This window comes from Equus caballus, chromosome 16, assembly GCF_041296265.1.
Source record: "Equus caballus isolate H_3958 breed thoroughbred chromosome 16, TB-T2T, whole genome shotgun sequence".
NCBI classification, from domain to species: Eukaryota; Metazoa; Chordata; class Mammalia; order Perissodactyla; family Equidae; genus Equus; species Equus caballus.
Window position 1 is genome coordinate 36,371,325 of NC_091699.1, and position 15,437 is coordinate 36,386,761.

At 42.9% G+C, this 15,437-nt stretch overlaps 1 protein-coding gene across 6 annotated transcripts in view; it reads left to right on the plus strand.

Annotated features, from left to right (window-relative positions):
• PRICKLE2 (prickle planar cell polarity protein 2) overlaps window positions 1-15,437 on the plus strand; it is a 314,495-nt gene that overhangs the window by 184,008 nt on the left and 115,050 nt on the right. The window lies entirely within an intron of this gene.

The following is a 15,437-nucleotide window of genomic DNA, read 5'->3' on the forward strand; positions in this document are numbered from 1 at the left end:
AGAGGGAGGGGTAGCTAGTTGGAGGAATTTCCTTCATGGAAAGGGCCCCGAGAAAAATGTGTAGTTTGAAATGCTGTGCTTGGTTTGTATAACTTAAGTTAAAAAGCAAGGTTCCAGCTAGACCACTAAGAAGGTGTCATTAAATATGCCCTTTTCCTTCTTTATGAAAAGATCGTTATCATTATGTGCACATTCTTTATTTATTTGGGTCAGTGTGGGGATGGGAAGAAGAGGAAAGAAAACTGAATGAGGGTGGAAGGCTCCAAATAAGACCTCCAATCCGTTAAGCTGCTTGCAGGAGAGAGAAAAGATGATTAGAAGTCACACCTGGCATTCTGAGCTTTCCAAAGAACCTTCAGCCGATCTGAGCAAAATAATATACGGAGAGGGCTTTCTCTCCACGGTCTCTCATTCATAGGGTGTGAGGTAGGTAATGAGAGGACCAGTGCAGTGGAATATTATCCATTTTGATTTAAGGAAGTGTTTAGATACCTGATTAGGAGAAAAAACAAAAAATCATTTCCCCTGCTTGGCCAATCTGAAGGCATACTTTGGGCTGCTGACAATTAGGCCCTTTTGTGCTGCCTTCCCGGGTGGGACTGCTGGCTCACTCTCACAGCAGCTCTGGGAGGGAACGGAGGAAGGGGTGATTCCGAGCCTCTGAGAGGGTCAGAGTCTTTCTCAAGATGCGGCGTCAAGGACAGATCAAGGGCTGGAGCCCCAATCCTGGAATTCTGAACCAGGCTTCATACTATTGTGGTATTAAAGCTCTTTGGAGACCATTCAGATGTGGGGGCATCTCCATAATATAATGTACTGAAAGCTGGTAGGTGTGAAAGCATACATACAGACACACACATGCATATATACGTGCACACATATATGCAGAAATGCACATTTATGTCAGTGTAAGTAGATAAATCAGAAAATGAGCGGGATCATCAGTGTGAACCGATCTGCCCTGGTCTGTAGGACAGAATAAGGCACGGCAGTGAGTCCCCAGCTCAGAGGGCTGCGCCGTTCAGCTCCAGCTCATTACTGCCTCTTGGGAACTTGAGCTCAGTGCCCAGATCTTCTGAGTTGTTTTTTTTTTAAGAGAAGCTGTTGTGCAGATGTGGGGTTGGCAAACCACAACCTGCACGCCAAATTTGGCCCAGCTCCTGTTTTGATAAAAATAAAGTTTTAGTGGGATATAGCCACACCCATTTGTTTACAGATTGACACTACAACGGCAGGGTTGAGTAGCTGCAGAGAGAGAGACCACATGGCCTTCAGAGCCTAACAGATAGACTGCTTGGTTCTTTTTAGACAAAGTTTCCTGACCTCTGTGGTAGACCCAATAAAACACCTATGTGGGCCGAATTCCACCTCCGAGCCTCCAACTTACCATCCTGGACCCCTCAGAGGCTCCTCCAGTCTCATGCCATTGCTCACCCCTTTTTTCCAAACTTAAACCTGCATGCAGAATCCCTTAGAGGGCTCGTGAAAACTCAGATAAGCTGGTTCCACCTCCAGATCCAGTAGGGCTGGGTGGGGCCTGAGAGCCTGCATGTTCAAGTTCCCTGGTGAAGCTCATGCTGCTGGTCCAGGATCACCCTTTGAGAACCAGAGACTCAGACACACCCATGCTGTTGGGGAGGTCTTAAAGTGCCCTGTCCATCAAGTGAGTGACTAAATCGGCTAAGGGAGATGAATGAATTCTGTAGAACCTCTAGGACAGCTCGTTGAGGTATTGCACAGCCCACACAGGGACTTTAGGCAAAGAATCTGTGGATCCTTAGAGTCCTGTAGAGTTGCTCTGTTTCCTCAATTTGGAGAGCATCCCTTGGGATCCATCCAGGTCCACCTCTACTAGCCTGTAAAGGAGCTCTAGCTGTGTGTAAAGTATTCAGGATTTCCCACCTCAGTGCTGCCGTGAAGACGGGCTGTAGCTGGCTAACCTGCTTTCAGTCCTGGACTACCTTGTTCTGCCAACTGCCCTTTGACCTGGCCAATCTCTTGAGGGCCCCCCAGCATAAATGGCCAAACTCTAGTGTCCCTTATATCAAGATCAACCCAAACGGGCACATGAAAAGATGCTCATCATCGCTGATCATCGGGGAAATGCAAATCAAAACTACACTAAGATATCACCTTACACCCGTTAGAATGACAAAAATATCTAAAACTAATAGCAACAAACGTTGGAGAGGTTGCGGAGAAAAAGGAACCCTCATACACTGCTGGTGGGAATGCAAACTGGTGCAGCCACTATGGAAAACAGTATGGAGATTCCTCAAAAAACTAAAAATAGAACTACCATACGATCCAGCTATCCCACTACTGGGTATTTATCCAAAGAGCCTGAAGTCAGCAATCCCAAAAGTCCTGTGTACCCCAATGTTTATTGCAGCACTGTTTACAATAGCCAAGACATGGAAGCAACCTAAGTGCCCATCAACAGACGAATGGATAAAGATGTGGTACATATATACAATGGAATACTACTCAGCTGCAAAACAGAACAAAATCATTCCATTTGCAATAACATGGATGGACCTTGAGAGAATTATGTTAAGTGAAATAAGCTAGCAAGAGAAAGATAATCTGTGTATGACTCCACTCATATGAGGAATTTAAAACTATGGACCAAGAACAGTTTAGTGCATACCAGGGGAAAGGTGGGGTGGGGGGTGGGCACAAAGGGTGAAGTGGTGCACCTACAACATGACTGACAAACATTAATGTACAATAGAAATTTCACATGATTGTAACCTATCAATAACTCAATAAAAAAAATAAAAATAAAAAAGATCAACCCAAACGTAGGATGAAATGGGAAGAACAGATTCAGCAGTCTAAATGGAAATCTTAAGACTAGCAGTAAGTAGAAGAAAAAGGAATAGAGTCAGAAATTAGAGGAATGCTTGTTGTAGTTAACAGCTGTTTTGTTTTCTCCCAGCCTCAGTTTCCATGTCTACGATAAGGGACTATTGGTATCACCTTGAAGGGTTGTCTTGAGGGTTAAATTAGACATTGTGTGTGTAGTAAATGTCACCTACCAATCTGGTTTAGAAATCGTCTCTCCACCTATGTCCCTATGGCTAGGCTCTCCTGACAGCAATCGTCTTAGTTAGACAGAGATTCCCAAAGGACTATGGGCCTTTGGAGTGTGTGTGGGTAGCACCTGGTGGCTCTGATTTGGCTCTGCCAAAGGGTCCCTCCAAGAAGCCTCTCTGTTTTGTCTTGGCAGCTGACTCCGGCCACTGGCTGACTCTCACCTTCTTTCATTCCTGGTGTTTCTCGTTGCCAGTAACACGGCTCCCCTCATCCCAGCTAGCTGAACCCGCTCTGTGTATCTTCGTTTTGGCTGGGCTCCTAACAGCCCTTCCTTCCACAGCTGCCCCAGCTGTGATGAGTTGAGCAGCAAAGCCTCTGCCAACCTCAGCCCCCAGCAGGGCTCCGCATGTGCCATTTAAGGGAAGAGGAATGTGGCTCCTGCCAGATGAGTCAGGGGCTGCTTCCTCGGGGAAGGGGTGCTAAATAATTCACCACAGCAGCCTGCTCTGACATCCATCTGGGCCTGTCCCCTGGTGACCCTGAGGATGCACCAGCAGGATTCCTGTTTGCTGTGGTGTCGTGGGGAGCAGGAAGAATAAACAAGACAGCATGATAACCGCCCTGGCTGTCAGGGACTCCGCGGGCCTCAGAGCCGGGGAAGAATGCAGCCTGGCTGGACTGATGTGTGTGTGCTGACGGCCACTCCAGTCGGAGGGCTTCAGATGCCCTCCTGTACTGTGACTGATGGTGTGTTTACACTCAGACTTGATCAACATTTTTTGAGAACCTGCTGTGTGTTTGGCCATTTTACCTATATTATCTCGTATAATCCAGGAAGCCCATGAGGCAGAGACTGTTATATGAGGCTCAGAGAAGAAAAGTGACTTGTCCCAATTCACACAGCTAATCATAAGGGAAAGACTCAGGCTTTGGCCTTGGCCCACCTCCCGCCTGAGAGGGCGCCTGTTATCCAGAGGTCCCTGGCCAGTGGGGAACTTTTCACTCTCTCTTCTAGATGCTGGCTCTCTCGGGGGTTCAGACTCCCACACATTAGGCTGAACATGACCAGCTTCTTTAAAGGAAAGCACATTATGGCACCTAACTCAACCTCTCCCAGTGCTCGTTTCGGCTGGAGTTTCAAGTTCCGATACCTGTCTTTTGTAGTATGAACGCTGCCTTGGCCTGGTCCTCTGTCAAGCAAGATGGTGGCTGGGAGGTGGTGTTCCAAATGACAGCCTTGTCCTGGGAACTTCCTGCCTGAGGGAAGGTGAGGGTCTTCAGGCCGGACTCCCAGGGTCTCCTGCAGGGCCTAATTTAGCCTGAGGCTTAAAGAGTCAGAACGCAGGCCTGGAGGATGAGAATTATGGACTAGAATGCAAACAATGATGAGGCTTTTTCTCGGCCCAGCAGGCCAGGAAGACTTTGTTCTGTAGCTCTAAGAAGGTAACTTTGCATAACACATCACACAAACAATTTACTTTCATAGCCCCTTTCTTAGTCGATGCACAGATCATCCCTGGGTGATGGATGAGCAAGTCTGTGATTACTATTTTACAGATAATAATAATAGTACCTAGCACTTACTGAGTGCTCCTGGAGTATCTTACACTGTGAAAAATGCTTTGTGAGGACTATCTGAACTCATATAAGAAGAAAGATATTACAGTTATCACCATTACTCACAGTTTTCAGAGGAGGCTTCTAAAGAACAGAGAGGTTAAGTAACTAGGCTAATGGCACACAGACAAGAGCCAGAGCCCAGAATCAAACACAGACTTCCTGATCGCGATGACCAGTTCTGTTATAGCAGGACTTTCTTTCAAACCAAGATAAATTAGATACCTTTTATAGCAAGCTATTTATAGATGTTAAAGTATATTTAAGATTAAAAGGAACAAAGGCGGAATCCAGCATGGTGGTTGAGGGATATGTATGCCATAGCTGCACTTCCCGTTCTTTTCTCTCCATCAATCACCTGCCTGATGACATTCACAGGTGTGACAATCTCCCAGGGCTGTGATCAGCTTCTGAGGAAATTGCTAAAAAGTGTTATGTGGAAATAAAGGACTGAGGTTATTCATAATTGTCACAACCATAAGTGGGTCATTAGCCATGGCATCCATAGGATAGGCTGTGGGTCACGGACACTCCATTCTTTCGACCCGCGTTTATTGAAGGCCTACTGTGTGCCAGGCACTGTTCCAGGCTTTGAGGATAGATTGCTGGGTGAAACTGACGAAAGTCCTGCCCATGCAGCATGGAGCTTACTTCTAGTGTTCCTAGGGAGACAGACCATATAGCAACACAAACAAGGAGAACATACAGTGACTTAAGAGTGCTAAGTGCTGAGCATCAACTTCCAAAAGGGCAGAGTGTAAGGAGGACAGCAGACCCTTTAACCAAGGAAACGATCATTTGGCTGCTGAAAATTACCTTTAAAAAAACAGCCATTTAAAATTTCTAAAAGTTGTCCCAAGGGTATGCAGCAAATGGAGAAACATCTACTCAAGAAAATCTACTAAATCTTGGTAAGAACAGTGAGTCTGTGACCCTGGCCCACTCATCACCGTCCCCCCATCCCTATCCCTGCAATGCAGAGCAGTGTGATGGGAACTCTACTCTAGGAGGGTGCAGCAAGAAGATGGGGCACCTTCTCCACTCAGCTGTCTGTCTAGGGCAGTGGTTTCACCCTGGGAGGGGCAACCTCAAAGACTGGCGACACCCTGCTCCTCCAAAGGAGTCCTGCTTTAGTCAGATCAGACTGTGGAGCAATTTATGCCCCAGGGTATTATTGAAAACAACAGAACAATCAGCTGGCAATTAGTGGAGCCTAACAGCTGGGTGTGATACCAATAAATAGAGACTAGGCAGGTGCCCAGGTAGACTGTGCTCATGCCCTCTGGGGAGCAACATCAGAGACTACACACTGCTGGGGAAACAGACTTCACTCAACTTGTCTAGCCAGTCACTAAACAAATAAGCACACAATAACAAGATCCAGAAAAGGGAAGAGGGCTCAGTATACAGAATTGCTGCAGTATATTATCTAAAATGTTCAGTTTTCAACAAAATATCCTGAGACATGCAAAGAAAAAGTGTGACCCATACACAAAAAAAGTAGGCAAAAGAAACTGCCTGTGAGGGGGCCTAAGTGTCAGACTTAGCAAAGACTTCAAAGCAACTATTATAAATATGTTCAAAGAACAATAAGTAGCTATGTCTACAGAATTAAAGGAAAGCATGATGATAATGTCTCATGAAATAGAGAATATCAATAATGAGAAATTATTTTTTTCTTCTTTTTTTAGGTTTGTTTTTCTTTTCACTGAGGAAGATTAGCCCTGAACTAACATCTGTTGCCCATCTTCCTCTTTTTTTTTTTTTTTTTTTTTTGCTTGAGGACGAATAGCCCTGAGCCAACATCTGTGCTAATCTTCCTCCACTTTATATGTGGGTCACCACCACAACATGGCTGACGAGTGGTGTAGGTCCATGCCCAGGATCCAAACCTACAAACCCAGGCTGTGAGCTGGAGCATGCTGAACTTAACCACTATGCCACAGGGCTGGCCCCAAGAGAAATTATTTTTAAAAGAATTATAAAAAGTGGAAATTTGGGCATTAGAAACTATAATAACTGAAATGAAAAGTTTACTAGAGGAGCTCAACAGTAGATTTAATCTGGAGAAAGAAAGAATCTGCAAACTTGTAGGTAGCTCGATAAAGATTATGCAGTCTGAAGAATAGAGATAAAATCAGATGAAAAATGAACAGAACCTTTGAGAAATGTGGGATACCATTAAATACACCAACATATGCATAATGGGACCAGCTGAAGGAAAGGAGAGAGAAAAAGGAGCAGAAAAAAAATGCTTGAAGAAATAGTGATGGAAAACTTCCCAAATCTGATGAAAAATATTAGTCTATACATTGGAGAAGCTAACACACTCCAAGTAGGTAAACTCAAAGAGAGCCACACTGGGACGCATCGTAGTCAAAATGTCAAAGACAAAGAGAAAATCTTGAAAGCAGCAAATGAAAACAACTCATCACGTACAAGAGAACCCCCATAGGATTAACAGCTGATTTTTCAGTCTTGGCAGAGTTTGGTAATTCCTTAAAGTGTTAAACAGAGTTACCATATGACCCAGCAATTACATTCCTAGATACATGCCCAAGAAAAATGAAAACATGCATCCTCACAAAAACTTGTACAGTCATATGCCACATAACAGCATTTCTGTCGATGACAGACCACATATACATTGATGCTCCCATAAAATTAGTACCTTATAGCCTAGGTGTGAAGTAGGCTATACCATCTAGGTTTGTGTAAGTACTCTCTGTGATGTTCACACGATGACTAAATTGCCTAATGACACATTTGTCAGAACATGTCCCCATTGTTGTGATGTGTCACTATACACAAATGTTCGTGGTACCATTATTGATAATAGTTGTAAAGTAGAAACAACCCAAATGTCCACTGACTAATGAATGGATGAATAAAGTGTATATCCATGCAATGGAATATTATTCAGCAGTAAAAAAGAATGAAGCTCTGGTGCAAGCTATAACATGAATGAACCTTGAAACTATTACACTAAGTAAAAGAAGCCGGTTACAAAAGATCACATATTATGTGATCCCATTTATATGAAATATTCAGAATAGGCAAATCTATAGAGACATTATATTAGTGTTTGCCTAGGGCTAGAACAGTGGGGCAAATGGAGAGTGATTACTACTTGCTAAGGGGTTTCTTTTTGAGTTGATGAAAGTGTTCTAAAATCAGATTGTGATAATAGTTACACAACTCCATGAATATCCTAAAACCTATTGCATTGTACTTTAATTGGGTGAACTGTGTGATATGTAAATTATATCTCAATAAAACTTTTTTTTGAGTGCTAAGTGCTCAAAAGAAAAATAAAGTAGGGTAAAGTTTTGGCAGTATTAGGAAGGTGGGAGGGAGAATGATCTGGGATACAACGGGAAAGCCTCACTGAGGTGACATTTTTAACATTTTGGAATGTTCCAGGACCAGTGTTTGAGTAACAGCAAGGCAGTAGTGGGAGATGGTTTCAGAGAAGTCCTGGGGCCTAGATCTCAAGGGCCTTCTCTGAGATGAGCAGCATTGGTGGGTTTTGAGCAGAAGCGTAATATGCTTTGTTTGTGTTCAGAGAATCACTATGATTGTAGTTTTGTGAATAGACTGAAGGGGGAGGCATCTGTAGATGAGGTAGAGGCAGCTGTTGATGATGGCTTGAGTCTCCATTCAGAAGAGAGAGAGTAGTGGCTTGGAGCAGGGTGAGAATAGTGGAGGTGGTGGTGGGGTTTTAGATTTGACATACGTTTTGAAGGTAGAGCCACCAGGACTAGTCAAGAGTTACAAAATGTTCAGTGTAAGGGGTCAAATAGTAAACATGTTAGGCTTTGAAGGCCGTACAGTCTCTGTTGCAACTACTCAACTCTGCAGTTGAAACATGAATGCAGCTGTAGACGATACATAAATTAACGGGCATTGTCATGGTCTAATAAAGCAGTGTTTGCAGAAACATGAAGTAGACTACATTTGGCTGGTGAGATGTGGTTTGCCAACTCCTGGATTAGATGTCAGGGGCAAGAGGAAGAAAAGAGTTAAGGATGACTTGAAGGTATTTGTTCTTAACCACTGGAAAGATGGAGTTGCCATTAATGGAGGTAGTGAATACTGCAGATGGAGCAGATTTGTGGAGAATGTGAAGTACTGAGATCTGGACTTCTTAAATTTGAGATCCCTTTTAGACATCCAAATGTAGATGTGACATAGGCAGGTGGATCTGTAAGCCTTGAGTTCACGGAAAAAGTCTGGCCTGGAGTCATCAGCATAGAGGTAGTATTTAAGACCCTAGACCAGATCCAAGAAGTGAATGTAGATAGAGAAGAGTAGAGGTCCCAGGACTGAGCCCTGGGGTACCCCAACATTTAGCTGTCGAGGAGATGAGGATGAACCAGCAAAAGAGACTGAGGAAGAACAGCCATAGGGTAGGAGAGAAACCAGGAGACTGTGGCATCCTGGATGCTAAGCTAAGAAAGTGTTTCAGAGAGGTTATCTCCATCCTTTCCTTGCGCACTCACAAAATTGTGTTGGAATGCAAATGAGCAGGGAGATGTTCTGACTGGAATAATCCTGACCTCCCTCTAATTTCTAGACAGGAAAAATCATTGTCAAACTTTTTATTCATTCAACAAATATTCACTAACTGTCAGATCACCGTGCACTGTGCTAGGTGCTTGGAATAGAATGGGGAGTCAAAAAATGCATGGTCCGTGCCCTCAGAGAGCTTACAGTCTAGTTAGAGAGACGTTAATCAAGTAATGATTAACATTAACCAGGGATGGACCATAACTACTCACCAAGGCTGTAGAACTATAAAACATGACAAGAGTTCTAAAGGAAAGGACCCATATCTAAGAAAGCAATACTATGACTTTTGTAGAAAGGAATCGATCTAATCTGGAGGGTCAGGGAAGCTTCTGTATTGTTCTGTGTTTTTAACAATAAATTATTCTCAGCACATCACACCCTGATAAAGACACACCTGGTTTTTGAGAAGATACTTGAAAACCTCTGAATTAGAAGGAGTATGGACTTTGTAATCCCACCCAAGAGCAAATCTCAGCTGTGGGTCCTTGTGTCTTTCGTTTATCCTCTCTGAACCTCAGTGTCCTTACCTGTCCGATAGGGGATAATAAAAGCTGCAGTTGGGATTATGGTGAGGACTACATGAGAGAAAGTGTGCAAGACACCCAGGATGGAAGTGCTTCCCTTTCCTTGAGAAAAACAATATGTCAGTTTGTACACCTGTGACATTTTGTCTTCCAGGATAATGTTCCCAAGGCAGGTCTTTGCTGCAAGTTTGCTATTTTGTGAGGCTGGGAGTTTCCAGTCATTTTCCGGGATATCTACCATTTTGCCAGCATTCTCTCCCAGGAGAAGCGTCTAGAAGCTCGAGCGCCTGCATTTAGAAAGTGCTGGAAAATCAAAGCATCCCTATGCCATTCTTGCTTGTTCTGTCAATCCTTCATGTAAAGAAAACTCAGTTTTTTATTCAGCTGTTTAATGAAAATTGGTAGTTGCAAAAAGCTGCTGTAATAAGTGCAGCTTTCTTTATCTAAAACAAGAGTAATGTTTGCTAGCACATCATGTCAATTAACAATATTTTCGTGGAAATGTGGAATAGTAAGTGTGTCTACATCATTGTTGCAGTTTTTAATCTTTTTGGGGAAGGGAACAAAATCTTTAGCAGTCTTTCATTTTGATTTGCCCACACTAGCTTGTCTGTGTTTCTCCTTTTAATTAATGTAATTAAAAGAGGATAAAAGGCTGTGTTAAAATTTTGTGCATTAGATTATCGGGATCAAGAATAATTAAAATGTATGAAATGTGGCTGATTCCTAAGATGGTGGGAAAAAGAAAAGGAAGGCCTCTTTCTGGGTTAAAGTGTGCCAGAATATTTTTCATAAGATAAAGAAATGTGTCCGTGGTCTGAGAAGCATTTATGATGTGGAAGTTTATACAAATGGATAAGAAAGAAGGCTTGCTTGGTGGGGGCGGTTATCCTTATGTTTTTCAAGAGCAATTGTATCTTTTATGGTTACACCTCTCATTTTGCTCCCTTCTCTGAAAACCAAGGGGAAAGTAATACTAACACCTACTATCTGCCAGGTACCCTACAAAGTACTCTATATAGTTTAACTCATCTAATCTTACCCAAACCTTTGATAGATGGATGTCTCCATTTTATAGATAGAGAAACTGAGGCTTAGAAGAGGTGAGTGGCTATTATTACCAAGGTCATGCAGCTAGGAGTAGTAGAGTCATATTGAATTCTGGTTGTTTTGTTGGGCTTTTTCATTGACGATGCTCTGCCTGTTGTGAAAGGCAGATTATTGTAAGTCTGAATTGGAAAAGTGGTTAGAAACTATTGAGGAGAATCTCTTTCGAGCATTTCTTTTTCATGAAGGCAGTTCTGCCTCTGTGGGTGCCTTATTTATCTTTTTCTGCGCGATGGAAGCTTCACAAGTTTCATTTGTTATCTGTATGGTTACATAGGTTGGGTGTTGCTGCTTGAAAGTCAATAAGCATCTAGAATGCTTTCTTTGTTTTCTCCCTTCTGGGGTAAGACAGATGCAGCTTTGATCTCCAGTATTCATTTAGGACTATCATCATTTTTTTGTGTGTTAAACATCCCTCTGTTTTAAGACATTATGGGTTTAGTAGATTTTGCTATTTTTTAAAATGAATTTACATGGCAAAGATAAAAATTGAAAGCTATGGTTGACATTACCAGAGTTCCCCATGATGTGTTTTTCCTCTTCTTCCTGGACATACACTTCCCAGCCCCCTTGCAGTTGGGTGAGGTCATGGGACTACTTTGACCAAGGAAAGTGGTATCATTCACCTTCAAGCTGAAGCACCTAAATGCCTCTCTAGATCTCTCTTCCTCTGTGACTGTAACCTGGAAATTATGTGTTGAGATCACAGAGACACAAGAAGGAAGCAGACTAGATCCCTGCATCACTGCTTTGGATAGAGGTGCTGGAGAGGCTCTGGACCTCCCGTCAACTCTGTGTGAGTGAGAAATCGGCCTTCTTTGTATTAAACTGCTGAGATCTACAATCGTCGGTTACTGCATCACAGCCTAGCCTATCCCAACTAATATAACAACTCCTGACAGCCTCTTCTCCCCCATTTAAAAAAATTTACTGGATTTTGGAATCTAAACATCAGAGAACCACTCTTGAGTAGATTATTTAAAACGATATGTATATACACACATATACATGCATACATATACACACAGACACGCATATATACATAATATAAAGTTTTAAAGAATATTGTTCTTTAAAACTATGATATATATTATGTAGTTATAGTATATATATATTACACAGCATACTCTTTTTAATAAAATAAACTTAAATGAACTTACGGAATGGACCTTTATTAGATGAGTGGATTGGAACTTTGGTAATATCCCTTATAGTAATTAGGGATTCACAGTATCAGGGCCAGAAGGTATAAATCTAAACCAGCAAGGACTGGTGCTGTCTATCCTTTTATAGTGCTCCTAAGACCAAGATGCTACCATTGCTCTGAGTGACCCAATGCCATTTCTACCATCGCAGTTTTCAAGAGTCTTCCTTGGGCGCAGTGGAATCCCTTTTTAGTTCATTTGAAATCCATTCCTTCTTATTGCACATCTATGGAAACAGAGATAAAAAATAGTTCATTATGACTGTCCTCATTAACGCCCTTCTAGGAGGCCACAGTCCTTGTCGTCAAGTCCTTCTCCTCTGTAAGCTAACCAGTAGTGATTCACTCTGGCCCCATAACCCTCTAACAAGATGTTGACTGATGCTGACTAGGATGGAAGGATGATTTGATTTTCCCACATGCATGGAGCAGCCTCTTTGTCATTGCCTGCGGCGTTGTGTTGATGCTTCTCTGCTCCCTGGTGCCTATTGCAGATGAGTCTTTGAACTCTGCATTTGTGCTAACACTTTCCTCATATTCATGCTCTTCCTCCTGCCTGTGCCACTCTCTCTAGCAGCTAATTCTTGACCTTGGCAATTTTAGAAGTCTTTTCATTTTGGCTTCTGGCTTTTGTGTCATGCTTAGTAGGGCTTTCCCCACTATAAAATTGTTTTTCACTCCAACAAAATAATTTTGACCTTCAACCTGACTGAAATCACACTTTTCCTGATTTCTGATCACCTCAGCCACAGTCAATCTTGGCTTCCTTGGCCCTCTTTGTACATACTTTATACAGTTATCGTCATTTATGTAAATATTTTGTCATCCTATCTAACTAGAAAGTTCTGAAGGTCAGCAGTTGCCTCCTTGTCTCCCCACAAGAGTGTCCTGCATTTCACAGATCCCCAATAGATACTTGATTAAGTGTGTCATCTGTATTCCCTTTCCTCTCCTGCTTCCCCCCTGTCTCAGCCACCCAACAAGTTTGCTGTCATGAATGTGGAGTTCCACTCTGTTTTTGTAAAAACAGTTGGAGTTTTGTCCCCTTTTACCAGGTCTCTGAAATTTCCAAAGTAGTTCCCTCACCTTCTCTAATACCTAACAGCATATTTTTCAAAAATCCTGAGTAGAATGGTCTCCAGGTTGAAAATAATTGTCACAAAGATTTATCGATCCGTGCATTTTATTTCAATAATCAGTGCAAGGGCGATGCCTAGACCTCTAGCTTCCCCACCACTGAGCAGCACCCACAGAGAACATGCTGTCAAAAGGATTCAGCAAAGTGCTTTTGCACCATCCCCCTCCTGACTGTAATTAGACCTTCGAGAACTCTGCACGCGCGCTATCATAACATGCATTTCACTCTCTTCTAATTGCTTGCTTAATTGTCTTCCCCTCATTTCTAAGCTCTTCTAAGGCAGGGCCCCTGTCTGTGTTGGTCACCATGATGCCCATCAGGCCTCACACAGTAACTGACAAATAGTAGGAGTTCATTTAGAGTGAATGGACACATGAGTGAATGAATGAAGCACCCCTGCTTCCCAGAAATATAGTTTTCTTGTCCTATTGTGCAGCTTTGGAGGAGGAGGCTCCCAGGGACTTGGTCATTTTTACTGCTTTCTTCCCCAGTTTCACAGCAATTGAAAAGTGTTTGTGTTATTTCAGGTACAAAGAGCATGGCAACAGCTCGCCCACATTAGGTGGAGTTTTGAGTTGTGCCCTAGGAATGGGGGTGATTTTGCAGTCTTCCATTTGCTCACTTCCTCCCCACCTTTTGAATTTTGTCTAGTCAGTTAACAAATTAGTGCCAAACTTAACAGTGAAAGCATCATTACTTCCCCTACCAATAGCTAATGTTTATTGAATGTTTGCTGTGTGCTAGGCTCAGTGCTGAGTGCTTCACATTCATTCTCGTTAGATCCTTGAAACAGCCCTTCAAGGGTAGGCACTGTTATTGTCCCTCTTGTTATAGGTGAGAACCTCAGGCCCCATATCATAGAATTAGCAAGTGTCAGAGCCGGGGTCTGTCCCAAGGTAATCCATTCCAGACCCCATGTATATTGCTACCTCTTTTGAAGTTGATAGTCATGTGTCAAATCTACTCCAGATGAAGATTAATCTCTTTTCACTTTCTTTGTTCTAGCTTTTCTCTTCATTGCTTCACTGTCAATCACTTGTGAATTGCTTCTCATAATTCTCATATGATATACTGATAATAAGGAGATCAGAGAGTAGTGGGCCCATCTTCAGATAAAGAACTGGAGCATAGAAAGTTGAAGTGACTTGCCCATAGCCACACCAGGGTAGGATGTCACTGCCTCCATTTGGTCATGGGTGGCCTCAAACGGTTACATTTGGTGATGTACTTCTTGGAGGATATTGAGGTCTGAGGGAACCATCTTCTTCCCCACATGCTCTGAGTTCTGTATGCTGGAGACCAAAAGCAGAGTATTGCTCATTCACTTGTATTCCATTTCTATTAGTGAAAAGTTATTCCAGGTCCCATGATTTCACCATGAAAGGTCTCTGTGAACCAGAGAGAAGCATTCTGAAAGAAGTTATTAAGCATTATTAATACAATTACGTACAACAAAAGACATAATTTAACTTCTCCACATCCAACAAAGAAATTCATTTGAAGCTTCAGGAACTCCAGCTGGAAGGGCAGAGCTCATCAGAGTGGGTTCTTCAGGCGGGGGAGTGTGGGCAAGGAGTCGTGCTGGCTGCTTTGTCCTCGGGGACGCTTCTGTGCATGATGGAATACACCTCTCTCCCAGCCTCCCAGCCCCTCCGTCGCCCTCCACCTAGGGAACCACAGCACATCCTATCACAGGCACAGAGTCCGGAATATTGGCTTGTACTTGCATCTCCCCTGACCCAGGATACTGCATAGGCAGCATTGAAAGAACGATTGATTCGAAACAATAGAAGATGACGATGGAAATACTCAGAGGACAGAAACAGTGGCCATTGGAATGGAAGGAAAGCCTTGGTGAATTTTTTTGACTTTATCCAAAATGTCAGAAATAACTGTTATTTATTGTGTGACATTGTGGCCATCCTCACCACAGTTCCATTTAATATTTTTGCCTTATTGCACTAGAACATGAGCTAGGAGAGAACAAGCACTGTATCTATACCCAGTCCCTAGAAGAGTGCATGGCACAGAGTGGGTGCTCAGAAAATCTTTATTGAATGAGGGGATGGTACCGGTGAAGAAATCAGTGACCCCCAAAGTTAAGTTACTTGCTGAGGGTCACATCACTACCAGGAAGCAAGGCCAGGATTTGAACCCAGGGCTACCTAACTCTATAGAATTCTTTCTTTGTGATTGCTTGGATAGGTCCCTGTTGGTGAAGAGAAGTGGAGATTAG